At 35.5% G+C, this 16,490-nt stretch overlaps 1 long non-coding RNA gene across 1 annotated transcript in view; it reads left to right on the plus strand.

Annotated features, from left to right (window-relative positions):
- Positions 1 to 15,257, plus strand: part of LOC128647840 (uncharacterized) — a 34,298-nt gene extending 19,041 nt beyond the window's left edge. The window contains exons 2-3 of the long non-coding RNA XR_008400431.1: positions 14,538 to 14,648; positions 15,184 to 15,257. This is a non-coding gene — a long non-coding RNA (uncharacterized LOC128647840). The remainder of the gene's footprint in view (positions 1 to 14,537; positions 14,649 to 15,183) is intronic.
- Positions 15,258 to 16,490: the final 1,233 nt, after the last annotated feature.

Raw genomic sequence — 16,490 nt, forward strand, 5'->3', positions numbered from 1 at the left:
GTATCCGTTTCCTCATCCTCAATGGATCTTAAATGTTGGAGAAATCTATCTTTAATACTACGCTTCGTTTTACCTACATATTGAATATTACACATTTGACATGTGAGTAGGTACACTACATGGGGGGTAGTTATCAAAAGGTCTACTTGAAATCCGCCGAAAATCCGCGTCGTACACGTCGCGAACTGGCTTCGCCTCAGTTATCAAAGTGTCTAAATCGGCCGAAGTTGATTTTTGGTGACGTCATATACGAATCGGCGCTCTCAATCCGACACAGATCGATTCGAATAGAAAACCTCTGGAAAACTTGCGGATTCAATGCTTTCGCCCTGCTATTCGACACAATTAGAACCTTTCTGATAGTTATCAAAAAATGACCACTTACGCTCGCGTCTTATCCGACGCAGCGTACCTCATCTTCAATGCGCCGCCTCAGAGGTCGCGGATCCTATAGTAGTCAATGGGCTCGAGTCGATCATGTCACCTAATTAAACAATGGAAAATCTAAATTTTTTTGGCCACTTGTTACAGTTTATGGAACTGAAAAACACATGCACACAAAGGATAGGAAAAGAATGAAAACACTGCACAGCAATTGTTCCATTTTGAAAATTAAAAACACATGCACACAAAGGATAGGAAAAGAATGAAAACAATGCACAGCAATTGTTCCATTTTGAAAATTAAAAACACATGCACACAAAGGATAGGAAAAGAATGAAAACAATGCACAGCAAATGTTATAAATTTGAAAATGAAAAACACATGCACACAAAGGATAGGAAAAGAATGAAAACAATGCACAGCAATTGTTCCATTTTGAAAATTAAAAACACATGCACACAAAGGATAGGAAAAGAATGAAAACACTGCACAGCAATTGTTCCATTTTGAAAATTAAAAACGCATGCACACAAAGGATAGGAAAAGAATGAAAACAATGCACAGCAATTGTTCCATTTTGAAAATTAAAAACACATGCACACAAAAGGATAGTAAAAGAATGAAAACAATGCACAGCAATTGTTCCATTTTATAAATTAAAAACACATGCACACAAAGGATAGGAAAAGAATGAAAACACTGCACAGCAATAATGCTATCAATTAATTATACACAATACAAAAGAGGCTATTATTTAATTACATACAATACAAATTAGACTATCAATCAATTATCAAAAACACATGCAAATTTACATCGCCATTATATGATTTCTGATTTGGTTTGGATGGCAGCATCGTTGAGGCTAAGGTAAATCACTAGGATAATGTTTGATAGTCATGTTTTTAAGTCAGTTGCTAGTATCCCTTTTTGGAGATAAAATGCCTTTATAAATTTCATTGCTTTATGTCACTGTGTAACTATGTACTATAAAAATACATTGAAATGATTTCAGTCATTTGCTAGGATCCCTTTTTGTAGCTACAATAATTATAAATGTCAGCTTTATGTCAATGTTTAACTGCACTTTCAAAATACATTTGATTTGTAAATGTTATTAGGAATCACATCAAGAATAACAAAATATTTCACATAATGTTCAATACAGCATTCTTTTTGTTACTTAGGATTGAAAAATCTTAATTCTCTAATATTTAATAGTAAAACACAGTAATCACTGACCTTTTTCACCTTCATAATGCTGCCATCCAAACAGAAAAATATGAAATAACATTGAAACTAGAGCAACATACTCATGCGTTTTGAATAAATAATTTTGATAATTAAACAGACACCTGCATTTCTTACAGGTGATACACACCTGAATGGCTCAATAAGATATGTTTATGAACATCGTATTGTGCTCGTCAAATGACGCGATAAAAAAGACATATACGTCACAAGTATTTAGTAGATCAATTAGTCACTTTAATTGAGCGTTATATGACGCGATACTTAACTAAATGTGCAAGTCATGGCTTAGGTAATGATTGCTGCACCAATTTAATTAATTACTGAAAACGTTCACATCTGTGAAACTAGGCATTATATAAGGGGCTGTTCAATCACTGTTTTTCATTATTATTGTTTGGTTCTTGGTTTGAGGATGGACATCCTCAATGTTGTCAATTTTGTGCTTTTATTAAGGAGACGCAGGGCAAGACGGGTGTTGATGGCTGCAATACAACATGGAAGACGCCGGCGAGTGCCAAGGGTTTTCTACCCAAGGATTGGGCTCCATGCCCTCAGTGACCGAGAGGTGATCCGTCGATTTCGACTGGATAGGGCCTCTATTGAGAGGCTCTATGTCGAGATCGCGGACTCTCTCGAGCCACTCACTAGAAGAACGAGGGCAATCCCTGGGATGGTAAAGCTTCTTGCGGTCCTCTATTTCTTGGCAACTGGGTCATTCCAGGCTGTGACAGGTCTAGGCGTTGGTATGAGCCAGACAACCTTCTCACGTCATCTGAAGGTTGTCCTGGATGCTTTGCACCGACGCCTAGTCCATCATGTCCACTTCCCAAACACACCGGAGGAGTGGCATGCTGTCAAGCTCCAGTTCTACCATCGAGCTGGATTGCCAAGGGTATTGGGGGCCATCGACTGCACTCACATCCTAGTGCAGCCTACCAGGGATGAAGAAGAGCCCTACCGGGATAGGAAATTCAATCACTCGCTGAATATCCAGGTCATCTGTGACGCCAGGTTGAGGGTGATGAGTGTTCGATCTGGACTCCCTGGCTGCAATCACGATTCCTTCATCCTCCGGAATTCTGCCATCTACCATCGGTTCCAGGAGGGCCAAATGCCAGAGGGAATCCTGATAGGTAAATATCTATTACATACTGTAACCCAGTGATTTGAAACCTTTTATTGTCCGTGGCACACTTTATTACATTTTAAATATGTTACTAAATCATACATTGTAGCCTTATACAGGATATATATATATATATATATATATATATATATATGTGTTTATATATATATATATATATATATATATATATATATATATATATATATATATATATATATATATATATATAATATATTTTTATTTATATTTATGTGTATATATATATGTGTTTATATATATATATATATATATATGTTTATATATATATATATATATATATATATATATATATACAAACACACACACACACACAAACACACACACACACTGTACTGTGCTGTCATGCAATGCCTCCTACAAAATATACATGACATATTGACACTCATTCACAATCAATCATAGTGATTGTCTGTGAATGAATGTCAATGTCATGGTTGTAAATGATGCCTGATGATCCCGTCAAATACCTCCCAATATTTAGAGTTTTGAAAGAGGTACACAACTGCACTGTTGTCAACCACAGCACACCTGAGGATCTCTGACATGGCACACTAGTGTGCCACGGCCCATTGGTTGAAAAACTGCTTTAACCATATGTATATGAAATATTTTAATCATTCATATTGCTAATGTCAATTCTCTATTTTGTTTTTTAAGGTGATTCTGGGTATCCGTGTCTTCCGTGGCTGTTCACACCCATCCAAAACCCCAACGGAGTGGAAGAGGTGCGCTACAACCGTGCACACAAGTCAACAAGATGTGTCATTGAGCGCACCTTTGGCGTGCTGAAGAGCCGTTTCCGCTGCTTGGACATCTCTGGTGGTGTCCTTCAGTACGCCCCCTCCAAAGTCTCCTTAATTTTTATGGTTTGCTGTATGTTGCACAATATTGCCATAAAAATCCCGGATATAGATATGGAGAGCTTGGACAATGAATATGGTGAATTCATCGACCCAGACATGGAGCACAATGCTCTGGGTGTCCAAGCTCGATCAGTCTATATCCAGGGGGGTTTTGGGCAAGAAGGTTGATTGTGCAACATACAGTTTTTATTTGTGTTTTTCTTTACTTTACATTATTATTTGTAATCCAAAAGCTGCTATATTTTGGATTACCTTTGAGCAAATATTGTCGCTTCTATGAATGAAATTGTATATCATTGTAAAGCCATTGATTGAAAATGGTTTATTTTTGAATATGTTGCTATTGTTTAATGTAAAGTTGATGAGACACATGTTTAATAAAATCTCATTAAAAAATTTTTTTAAAGATCTACACTTGACTCTTTTGTTATTTGTAAGGCTCTAACAATAAATATTTATTAATGTGTTAATATTCTTTTTTTTTTTTTGGAAAATCACCATTTTATTTAATTAATTTAGGCATACTTGTGTTTTAGAATAAACAGGTTTATCACCATAAATGTTCCAGATAAAATAATTACATTCTTGCATTTACAATTAATCTAACAAGATAATGAAGAACATCAGTGAATAGTAGTAAATTAAAAGGTTGCTTAAAATGTCATGCTCTATCTGCATAATAAATAAAAGAAATTCATTGGTTCATTGTCCCTTTAACGTGCATGAGCTGAATGTTATGTATATTAATTTTAACGGTCACATTATAATAATCTAAAATCTAAGATACTATTATTTTTTTCATTAATGGACCTAGCAGCAATGCACTACAGTTCTATACATGGTTTTTTTGGTGCGGCCTGTCTTTATCTACATCACAGTTTTTCTCTCTCTATCTCTCTCTCTTTCTCACAATCCCCCCATCACAATCCCTCTCTCTTACTCACATTCCCCCCGCACAATCTCTCTCTCTCTCTCTTTCTCTCTTTCTCTCTTTCTCTCTCTCTTTCTCTCTCTCTTTCTCTCTTTCTCTCTCTCTCTCTTTCTCACAATCCCCCCTCACAATTCCTCTCTCACAATCCCCCCTCACAATTCCTCTCTCTTACTCACATTCCCCCCGCACAATCTCTCTCTCTCACACAATATCCCCCCTCTTTCTCTCTCTCACACAATATCCACCCTCTTTCTCTCTCTCTCTCTCTCTCTCTCTCTCTCTCTCTCTCTCTCTCTCTCTCTCTCTCTCTCTCTCTCTCTCTCTCTCTCTCTCTCTCTCTCTCTCTCTCTCTCTCTCTCTCTCTCTCTCTCTCTCTCTCACACACAATATCCCCCCTCTTTCTCTCTCTCACACAATATCCACCCTCTTTCTTTCTTTCTCTCTCTCTCTCTCTCTCTCTCTCTCTCTCTCTCTCTCTCTCTCTCTCTCTCTCTCACACAAACAATATCCCCCCTCTTCCTCTCTCACACACAATATCCCCCCTCTTCCTCTCTCTCTCTCTCTCTCTCTCTCTCTCTCTCTCTCTCTCTCTCTCACACACAATATCCACCCTCTTTCTCTCTCTCTCTCTCTCTCTCTCTCTCTCTCTCACACACACACACAATATCCCCCCTCTTTCTCTCTCTCACACAATATCCACCCCCTCTCTCTCTCTCTCACACAATATCCCCCCTCTTTCTCTCTCTCTCTCTCTCTCTCTCTCTCTCTCTCTCCTCTCTCTCTCTCTCTCTCACACAATATCCCCCCTCTTTCTCTCTCTCTCTCTCTCTCTCACACACAATATCCCCCCTCTTTCTCTCTCTCTCTCTCTCTCTCTCTCTCTCTCTCTCTCTCTCTCTCTCTCTCTCTCTCTCTCTCTCTCTCTCTCTCTCTCTCTCTCTCTCTCTCTCTCTCTCTCTCTCTCTCTCTCTCTCTCTCTCTCTCTCTCTCTCTCTCTCTCTCTCTCTCTCTCTCTCTCTCACACACACAATATCCCCCCTCTTTCTCTCTCTCTCACACAATATCCACTCTCTTTCTCTCTCACACACAATATCCCCCCTCTTCCCCTCTCTCTCTCTCTCTCTCTCTCACACACAATATCCCCCCTCTTTCTCTCTCTCTCTCTCTCTCTCTCTCTCTCTCTCACACAATATCCCCCCTCTTTCTCTCTCTCACACAATATCCCCCCTCTTTCTCTCTCTCACACAATATCCACCCTCTTTCTCTCTCTCTCTCACACAATATCCACCCTCTTTCTCTCTCTCTCTCTCTCTCTCTCTCTCTCTCTCTCTCTCTCTCTCTCTCTCTCTCTCTCACACACAATATCCCCCCTCTTTCTCTCTCTCTCTCTCTCTCTCTCTCTCTCTCTCTCTCTCTCTCTCTCTCTCTCTCTCTCTCTCTCTCTCTCTCTCTCTCTCACACAATATCCCCCCTCTTTCTCTCTCTCTCTCTCTCTCTCTCTCTCACACAATATCCCCCCTCTTTCTCTCTCTCTCTCTCTCTCTCTCTCTCACACAATATCCCCCCTCTTTCTCTCTCTCTCTCTCTCTCTCTCTCTCTCTCTCTCTCACACAATATCCCCCCTCTTTCTCTCTCTCTCTCTCTCTCTCTCTCTCTCTCTCTCTCACACAATATCCCCCCCTCTTTCTCTCTCTCTCTCTCTCTCTCTCTCTCTCTCTCTCACACAATATCCCCCCTCTTTCTCTCTCTCTCTCTCTCTCTCTCTCTCTCTCTCTCACACAATATCCCCCCTCTCTCTCTCTCTCTCTCTCTCTCTCTCTCTCTCTCTCTCTCTCTCTCTCTCTCTCTCTCTCTCTCTCTCTCTCTCTCTCTCTCTCTCTCTCTCTCTCTCTCTCTCTCTCTCTCTCTCTCTCTCTCTCTCTCACACAATATCCCCCCTCTTTCTTTCTCTCTCTCTCTCTCTCTCTCTCTCTCTCTCACACAATATCCCCCCTCTTTCTCTCTCTCTCTCTCTCTCTCTCTCTCTCTCACACAATATCCCCCCTCTTTCTCTCTCTCTCTCTCTCTCTCTCTCTCTCTCTCTCTCTCTCTCTCTCTCTCTCTCACACAATATCCCCCCTCTTTCTCTCTCTCTCTCTCTCACACACAATATCCCCTCTCTCTCTCTCTCTCTCTCTCTCTCTCACACAATATCCCCTCTCTCTCTCTCTCTCTCTCTCACACAATATCCCCCCTCTTTCTCTCTCTCTCTCTCTCTCTCTCTCTCTCTCACACACACACAATATCCCCCCTCTTTCTCTATCTCACACAATCGCCTCTCTCTCCCTCTCTCCCTCACAATCCATCTCTCTCTCTCACAATCCCTCCCTCTTTCTCTACCACAAACCCTCTCTCTTTCAATATCTCTATGTATTAAGTGTTTTCTCTCTCTAAATATATTTTTTATAATGTTTTAACGAATAAAGAGACCCCCGAACTTAATGATTTTTTATGTGTTATTTATATAGAGCATACAAATGTAATAAAATTATTAATTATTCAATTGTTTTTTAAAACTAATCTTTATATATTTAAAAAAAAAATTCATTTCTGTAACTTTACATGCCAACCCATTTTGTTGAACTACCTTGGTTGTTCTTGTTGATTGGTGTATACATTCATCCACCAATAAATAAGTTCTGTCCAAGGGTATGGACTTTAATTTTAAAATAAAGATATAAAAACAATTAGCAAAAGTGTTTTAAAATGTGAATATCACATGTTAACAATTAATATTTTAAACATAAATATTGATTCAAGTTCACTTTATTATAATAACATTTTAGCCAAAAGCTCAATATTATAAATCTTCTAATAAAATAAAATGTAATATGTTTATTAAATTTAACATTTAATAATAAGAGTATTTAAAGGGCCATGATACCCACATTTTTTATTTCATGATTTAGAAAGATAAATCATTTTTCAACATCTTTCTAATTTTCTTCTATTATCTAATTTTTTAATTCTCTTGATCTTCTTTGATGAAAAGCATATCTAGATATGCTCAGTAGCTGCTGATTAGTTGCAGCACATAGAAGCCTCATGTGATTGGCTCACCCATGTGCATTGTTTTTTCTTCAAATTAGTATATATAAAATATTAAGCAAAATAAATATTAGAATTAAATTGTAATGTTGTTGAAATTTGTATGTTCTATATGATTCATGAAAGATTTAGAGTTTAGTGTCCCTTTAATATATTACTTATGCATTCAATTCGAACATCAGTCATTTTTAACTTGTGAATCAAGTAATAACAAACACATTTTTTAATGTTTAAAAAAATATTTTTATTTTCAAACTAGAATAAAAAAAATTTAATCATATGTTTAAATTAATACTCATAAAAAGAGAAAAACATATAATAATTTAAAAATATTGTATACATATTTTTAAATAGAAAAGAATAAAAACATTACCAAATTTAATAATTTAAAAATATTTTATTCATATTTTTAAATTTAAAAACATAAAAACATCGACATTTATTTAATTTTAAAATATTCATTACATATTCAAAAATTAAAAATAGTAAAAACATCGACATTTTAACATAATTTAAAAATATTATTGACATATTTTTAAATTAAAAATCATAAAAACATCAAGACATTTACTTTAAAACTTAAAAATATTTTATTCATATTTTTAAATTTTAAAATAATTGAAAAATAAACTTAGATTAAAAACCCTAATAAAATGAGCACATTAAAACACCCTAATCTTTTTTTCTTTTGGGTGAGGGAGAGAGGGGGGGTGATCTCTCCCTTGTTGCCCTTCTCCCAAAGTTTAAAATCATCTGACGATTTAAAACCCTGTTGTCTTCGTCCACCCTCTCCCGACGCTGCCGTTCTAGCTGGTCTTCAGCTGCTCTGGCCCTCTCAAAAGCTAATCTTTCCCTATCCAAATGTAACCTATCCCTCTCCAATTCTAATCGACAACTATCCATGCGTCTATTTAATTCTAATTGTTCCCTCTCTAACTCTATTCTGATACTGTCCCTACGTCGCTCATATTCAAATCTTTCCCTCTCTAAATCTAATCTAGCTGTTTCTACTCTAAACCTTTCCCTTTCTATATCTAATCTTTCCCTATCTACTGAGATGACCCAATCTAATATCTGCCCCTGTTGGTCAATAGATAAGCGTAATGCCCCACGCAACTCACGGTGTTCTGCCCGGTACTGCCTGGCCAGATCTAACATTTCCCCGACTGCCTCCTCATCAGTGATGCGAGGCAGTCGGTGGCCAGGATCAGCATGGCCATGAGCTGATGGGGCATGACCAACAGGGGCATGAGGGTCACCAGGGTCCAAAGCAGCTGGTTGTTCGGGGTCAGGAGGGGCAGAACGGCTGAGAGAACCTATTTCTGATGTTCCCTGGGAGAGTCCCTGATCCTGTGATTCTGGAAATAGGTTCTCTCCCAGGGACGACTCCTCTGTGAAATCTCTCAGCTCACGAAGACAACAGTCAATCTCCTCCGAAGTCAGTAATGCGCGCTCTGCATCTAAAGAAATTAAAAATAAAATATATATTGTTAGTTAACTTAATGTATTTGGCAGTATTAAATGCATATGATATTAAACATATATCTTAAATCAATCATAACACAATCAAATTGTTAAGACACAGTATTTTAACATTACTGATTTGTATATTGTATGTTCTCTGAAATTTATAAACTAAATAAGAATGTGTTTATTAATTTATACTTTTAAAGTGGCTTAGTATAAAAAATATCATAATCAATTTTTTTTATAATTAATGACCGTACAACATCATTTTTAACACATCAATGTTATACATTCAACAATATAAAACTCGGTTTATTCTGTTTATTAATCAATGACATGATTACAAGCACCACTAATGGTGTTATGAGCTTAAGTATTGACAATGATGTTGCACAGAGAATATATTCTAGGCCTATTTATCTTTTTCGGTTGGACATGATCCAACAGTGCAGATCATGTCCAAAATAACTCACTGAATGTAGAGAATGCCCCCTTCAGAGTCATGGACAATGGCCCGTCAGCACTGTGTTGTTCAATAAACAAGATCAGACTCAATTGTGGTGAATAGCGTCAAGGGTATGGAGCAGCTTTCTTTATACGTATGATGATAAATGCATGTTGTGTAAAGCCTGGATGCTCGCAATAAAATTTGTAACTACAACTCCATTTGTCGGTTAAAATATGAGAGAGAGAGAGAGAGAGAGACATAGAGGTCCATTTATCAAGCTCCTTATGTAGCTTTAAGGGCTGTGTTTATTGGGAGTATACTGACTCTTTGAAAAAAACTCTTATGAAGCAACAGTCTAAAGACCCCTGCTCCATAACCCTGTCCACCTGCTCTGATTTCTGATAACTTATTGCTCTACACATTCAGCTATGTCTGTCATACCTGATCCGCACTGTTGTTTTGTAAATAGGCCTCAAAGAATGGTCATGCAATACACAGGTGCTTATCCAAACATAAAATTCATTTTAATTTCTAAAGAGTTGTAAATTAAAATATATGTAATGATCATCAAAGTGATAGTCTAGAAAGAACTAAACTTACATGATTCAGATAGATCATTACATATTAATCAAGATTATTAGTTAATCCTATTATCAATAATGATTTTCTTTTTAAATTTCATTGAAAATCTATACAAAGTAATAATACCATCAGGCACATTATTTTTCAATAAAATGACGACCGTTTTTTGATTGGATGGTTACATATAGAGAACAATGAAAAAGCGGTACCCAGGTGGTAAATCCAAAATGGCCTGTCTTTTAAGCTTACATTCAGGATTTTCAAAGAAAGATAGTAAGATAACATTCTATTTTTATTTTTTCGTTTGCCTGAGGAGGAGATCGTAGATCTTGGAGGTGGTCCTAAAGCCCTTCGGACATCAACTAGATAAATAAAAATGAATATACATATTTAGAATTTAGACCAATCAGACAAGTGAAAACAAATAAATTCAAAGCAAGCTAATAATATTAAACATACCTGTAGATCGGCCAATGCTTGCTACATCAGGGGTGCTGCACATAATGTCCGGGTGCGTGGCGGCCGAGGAGAAGCTGTGGCTGGATTCAGTGTGGATACTGACGGGCAATAGCAGTGTATTATCTTCATCTTCATCATCTTCACTCTGGGATTCAGCATCAGCAGCCACAGCAGCTGCTGCACTGGTAGATGCTTCAACAAAATACAAGAAATAAAATATGAGTAATATTGCACATAATGATATTAAAAGGGTCACTAAACCGAAAATCTTTCTTTCATGATTCCGATTGAGAATATAAATGTAAAACACATTTCTATTGACTTTCATATCTTCTTTTTCTCTATTTGTAAAATTTCATTATTTGAAGAGAAAGCAATGCACAATGTTTTTCAAATCACATGATGCTTTTATGTGCATCATCCAATCAGCAGCTATTGAGCATATATAGATATGCTTTTCATCAAATAATCTGAATAGAATCAAACCAATTAGATAATATAAGTAACTTTAAATTATGTTCTACATTAAATTCTATTTCTAAATCATAAAATAAAAAATGTTGGTGTTATGTCCCTTTAATAAACATTTGATGGAACAATCACAAAAATGTGCAACATGAAGATTTCAAGTAATATCATCTTACCTGCCAACTCATCAGTATCATGCCCCACTAAATCCAGACCGAGCGTTAGGTTTGCTCCCAGCTTCTCCCGCAGCTGAACCTCATATTCAGTAAGTTCAGCCACATATGGCTCACCACCACCGGTCCGACGTGCAGACTGTAACTCCCTGGCCAGCTTGGCCTTTAAGTGTCTTTTGATGTCCGAAAACCTTTTCTTACATGCATCCGCCAGTTTTGGATAATTCCCTTCGGCGGACACACTGTCAGCGATTGCTCCCCAGATTTGTTTTTTCCTGGAGAGCGAGGTTTTCTGGGCTTTAGAACCAATAATAAAATCGTAATGCTGTAAAACAAGGGTCACTAAAACTTTGTTTTGCTCATGATTAAATTGTATGCTGCGCCCTGACTTTGTTTTACCAGGCGCAGACATGACAAAGATAAAAATAGCAGCAAGAGAATAAATAAATAAGCAATGTAAATAAATATCTAAACAGTCTTGTAGCTCTTGTACCTACAGCTCTTGTAAAGCATAGGTGATTAGACTCCATTTTACATTCCCTTTTATAGACTTTAAAAAAAAAAAAAATTAGCAGTTAACAATTGTAATTTTTATTTATTGTAATTATAAAACAATTAATATTAATATAAATACGTCATGTATGACGCCCATTTAATGTAACGATCGAACGATCTCGATGTCTTAGATAATCTTTAATATTACATCTATGTCGCAGTATTAATTATGTTATGACGGGGAAGCCGTCATACTTGTCTACAGTGTGTCATCCATGTGTACAGTGTGTCATACATGCCTACAGTGTGTCATAGTTGTCTATAAAAGGGGTCAGTTTATTTTTTACTTTGAGGTCTATTGTCCAACAGGAGGGATCTCTTTAATTTTTGGCATTTACTTTGTAGCCGCATGAATACAAGGCAATCACAATTTATTTCAATAAACCGTAAGTAAAATTTGTTTTATGTTGCTTTAATACTGTCGCATGATTTGTTTATAAGGAGTTAACCAGCAAGTTATGAACCCGTGAAACATAAACCGACAAGCAAAAACTTTTGTTACACTTTAAAGTTATAGTGAACACGTGCGACATGCAAATAAAGTTATAGTGAACACGTGAGACATGCAATCAGCCAACCGAATATCATATTTATTTACAACCAATAACCAATCACATTTGGATTTATTTTGTATATCGCCGTCGCAATAATCAATAATATATTTTTTTTAATGTAATAATGCTGTCTACATCCACTCAGGCAGAATTGTAAATATTTGTTTGGGATGAATACTAGTATATATGTATGACATCCTATAGACTAGCATGACGAATTATTAGCACTTATTTATATGTCGCCATCAATGTTTTTTCACTATTTTTGCAAATATATTCATTGCAAACATAACAGTTGTGCCTAAGTGAATGTTGACGAAATATTAATACACCTTTTAATTTTTTAAGGCGACAGCATTATACCTGACAGTAAATAAAGGAACATTTCAATCTTTGAAATTTAAAGGACGTATGATTCGACAATCGTTTGTATTTTGAATTGTTTGTTATTGACATGCAAGTAATTAGTGGCGCATGTGTTAGATAATGTGAAAATGTAACACGTGCTGCATATAATCCGCCAACCAAATATTGATATTTTTATGTACACTTGCAACAACCAATGATATTTCTCTATGATTGCTATATATACGTCGCACTTTAAAAAAAAATCAGAATTTTTTTTATTAATTTAGTGCAAGTATGTCTACCCCATTCACCCAGGGAGAATTGCTAATACTTGTGTATGGGATGAACAGGTACTTTCCCCGTCGCATAGGCGGGGTAAGGGGGATTCAGCACGAACATAGAGACCGCATCATCTATGAGATGATGCGGAGGATGAGGAGGGTGTCCGGGATTACCCGGACACGTCGAAGCTGTCTGAGAAGGTTTTCGGACCTTAGGCGGCGGGAGACAGAGCGCTATGAAGCGTTGAGAGCGCAGGTCCGAATGTGTAAGTGATTGTCTTCGAAGTTAATAGCATAGATGGATACTTAAATGACGCAGTTCAATGAACAATTACATTAGTGGATCATAATTGTTTTGATATTTTATTGTGTTACATGATTATATATTTGATTTCTTCAAGAATCGTATTGCCTTTTTAGCAGTCCATTTATTTTTGATATTTCTTTTGTATTTTATTTACTTCAATAACAAAAATTAGCATAACACAAAGAAATTATTACTGTAGAGCAGTGTTTTTTAAACATTTTTTTGCCATGGTAAACTTTTTTACATTTTAAAATCCTGTGGCACACCACCATCCAAAAATTAAAAAAACAATCACACATTGAAGCCTAATACAGCATATATATATATATATATATATATATATATATATATATATATATATATATATATATATATATATATATATATATATATACATGTACACAAACACATACTGTATGTATTGTGCTGTTATGCCATGCCTCCTACAAACTACCCCTGCACTGGGAGTATAAAAAATAAAAAAATATGTCACACTGTTGTTCACACTGTTGTAAGTCTGCCGTGGCACACCTGAGGATCTCTCACGGCACACTGTTTGAAAAACACTGCTGTAGAGGATCAATGCAATACAATTTAGTTCAACATTAGATTATCAACATAATTGAATCTATAGAGACTTTAAATAAAACATTCATGCTCCATCATGTTTATTAACAATGAAACAAAGTTTAATAATATATTTAAGATATATTTATATATATATCTATATCTATATCTCTCTCTCTCTCTCTCTCTCTCTCTCTCTATATATATATATATATATATATATATATATATATATATATATATATATATATATATATATATATATATATAAAGAGAGAGAGAGAGAGAGATATTCATATGGATATGTATGTATATAGAGCTATATATCTATATAAAGCTATATCTCTCTCTAATCTCTCTTCTCTTCTCTCTCTTCTTCTTCTCTATTCTTCTCTCTTCTTCTTCTCTCTTCTTCTCTCTTCTTCTTCTCTCTTCTTCTTCTCTCTTCTTCTCTCTCTTCTTCTCTCTCTTCTCTCTCTTCTTCTCTCTCTCTTCTCTCTCTTCTCTCTCTTCTCTCTCTCTTCTCTCTCTCTCTTCTCCCTTCTCTCTCTCTTCTCTCTCATGCATTGATGCTGAAGATACATAACTCAACAATAATATTTAACCTGTATCTAATGTGTACATACAACTTTATATTTTAACAGATCGCAGGCGTGCCCAGGTACCACGCTATATTCGGCCAGTCTCTATGGCTACGCCACGGAGCAACCGCTCCTCACCGCCATTGCCTGTGCGGTTTCTAACAGCTCCTCATGGTAATTAGAATATTATCATATTGTGTTTGAATTATTTAACTTTAAAATTTTGGTTATTTTACATGTTATTAAAGGCAGCATGTTGAAAGGACAATAAAACGAAAGATTTACTTTCACAATCTAGATAAAGATTTGATTATTTTTTAGAGTTGACAGTATAGTGGTAATCCATTTACTTCATTATATATATATATATCATTTGATGAAGTAATCAGATTGCATATGGATGTGTCATGTAATCAAGGCATCTCTGATTAACAAATCTTCAACTACAGAGAAAATCTAGACATGCTTTTCTTAGAAATATAATAGAACAATTCATTAAATTATCATGATTGAAAACATTTAGAATCTCTTTATATAAGATGAAAGGATTGTTTTTTAATTTCTCATTTACACTTGATGTATTTATTTATAAACCAAAAAAGTCATTTTGCAGACTTATAAAATTGTTTTTAATGTTTTTTTTTTTAAATTTTGAATATGACATTGATCTTACTAATACTTATTCATTATTATGATTCATCTATTACAGAAGACCAAATACCGCCAATAGAAGAGGCACAAGCTCTTTCACCAGCAGTAGAGGTGGCTAGGGCGGAAGAGGAGGAAGAGGTGGATTTTATGGAAGAGGTGCATAGGGAGGAAGAGGAGGAGGCGCCTATGGTTGAATGTAAGTTGAAAGAATATAATGTTTGACAAATTCAATATTGATAAATAATTTATCTAACATACATTATTTTGTTCTTTTTCTAGATCGAGATCAGGGGACCCAAACTGGTCAATTTTTACAGCCAGTTTTAGATGAACTGGCTGAGGCCCTAAGAGCTGTTGCCAGGGCAGTTCGAAACATGCAGCAGGCCCTAAATGAGATTTAATCATTTAAATTTGTTTGATTTAAAAAAAAAAAAAATATATGAATAAAAATTGTTTATTTTATAGTTATTAATGTCTCACTGTATTCATTTAATGATTAATTTATAGTGACATGACAAAAATCAAGAAAAAAAAATATAAATATGCTACAATATTTATAAATCAATAGCTGCTGATTAATGAAAGCACATAGATGCATTGACACACATTTATTAAGGAGATGTGATTCTGGCAATTAGGAATCTACAGAAACCCAAGTTAGGGAGCAGCAGTATAAAGACTGATGATCAATAACCCCGTCCAACTGATCTTATGAGGTGGACAGTAATCTCAAACGTTAGAAATGAAACAGAACCATCGGGTTGATTGACACTCCCTGCTGGTAGTCAATTATCCTCAAGTCTGCAGGGTGCAGCATTGCAGCATGAGCACAGAAGAGCTGCTGGTGCAATGCTGAATAGAGAAAGAATAATCAGCAAGGTCTTGCGGACCTTATCCGCACTGTCGTATAAGGTCCGCCAGATATTTGTAAAATTAGAAGCGTTATATGATTTACTTTCACATATGCATTGCTATTTCAAGTAAAATAGATTATCTGAGTAACGTGAAAATACACATCAAATGTTATTGTTAATGCTTCGAATATTAACTTTGGAGTAGTATTATGAGTAATATTTTTATCTATTTTTATCTATTACAATATCTCTTGCTATGTATGTATGTACATATATAGATATATACATATATATATAGAGAGATATATATATATATACATACATAAACACATCTATTCGTATATTGGAAATTGACATTTAAAAATATGTACATACATACAGAGAGAGATATTAAATTTTATATATATATAGGGAGAGAGAGAGAGAGAGAGTGAGAGAGAGAGAAATATATATATATATATATATATATATATTTATATATTAATATATATATCTCAAAACAGAGAGAGGG

This window comes from Bombina bombina, chromosome 2 (assembly GCF_027579735.1).
Source record: "Bombina bombina isolate aBomBom1 chromosome 2, aBomBom1.pri, whole genome shotgun sequence".
Classification (NCBI taxonomy): domain Eukaryota; kingdom Metazoa; phylum Chordata; class Amphibia; order Anura; family Bombinatoridae; genus Bombina; species Bombina bombina.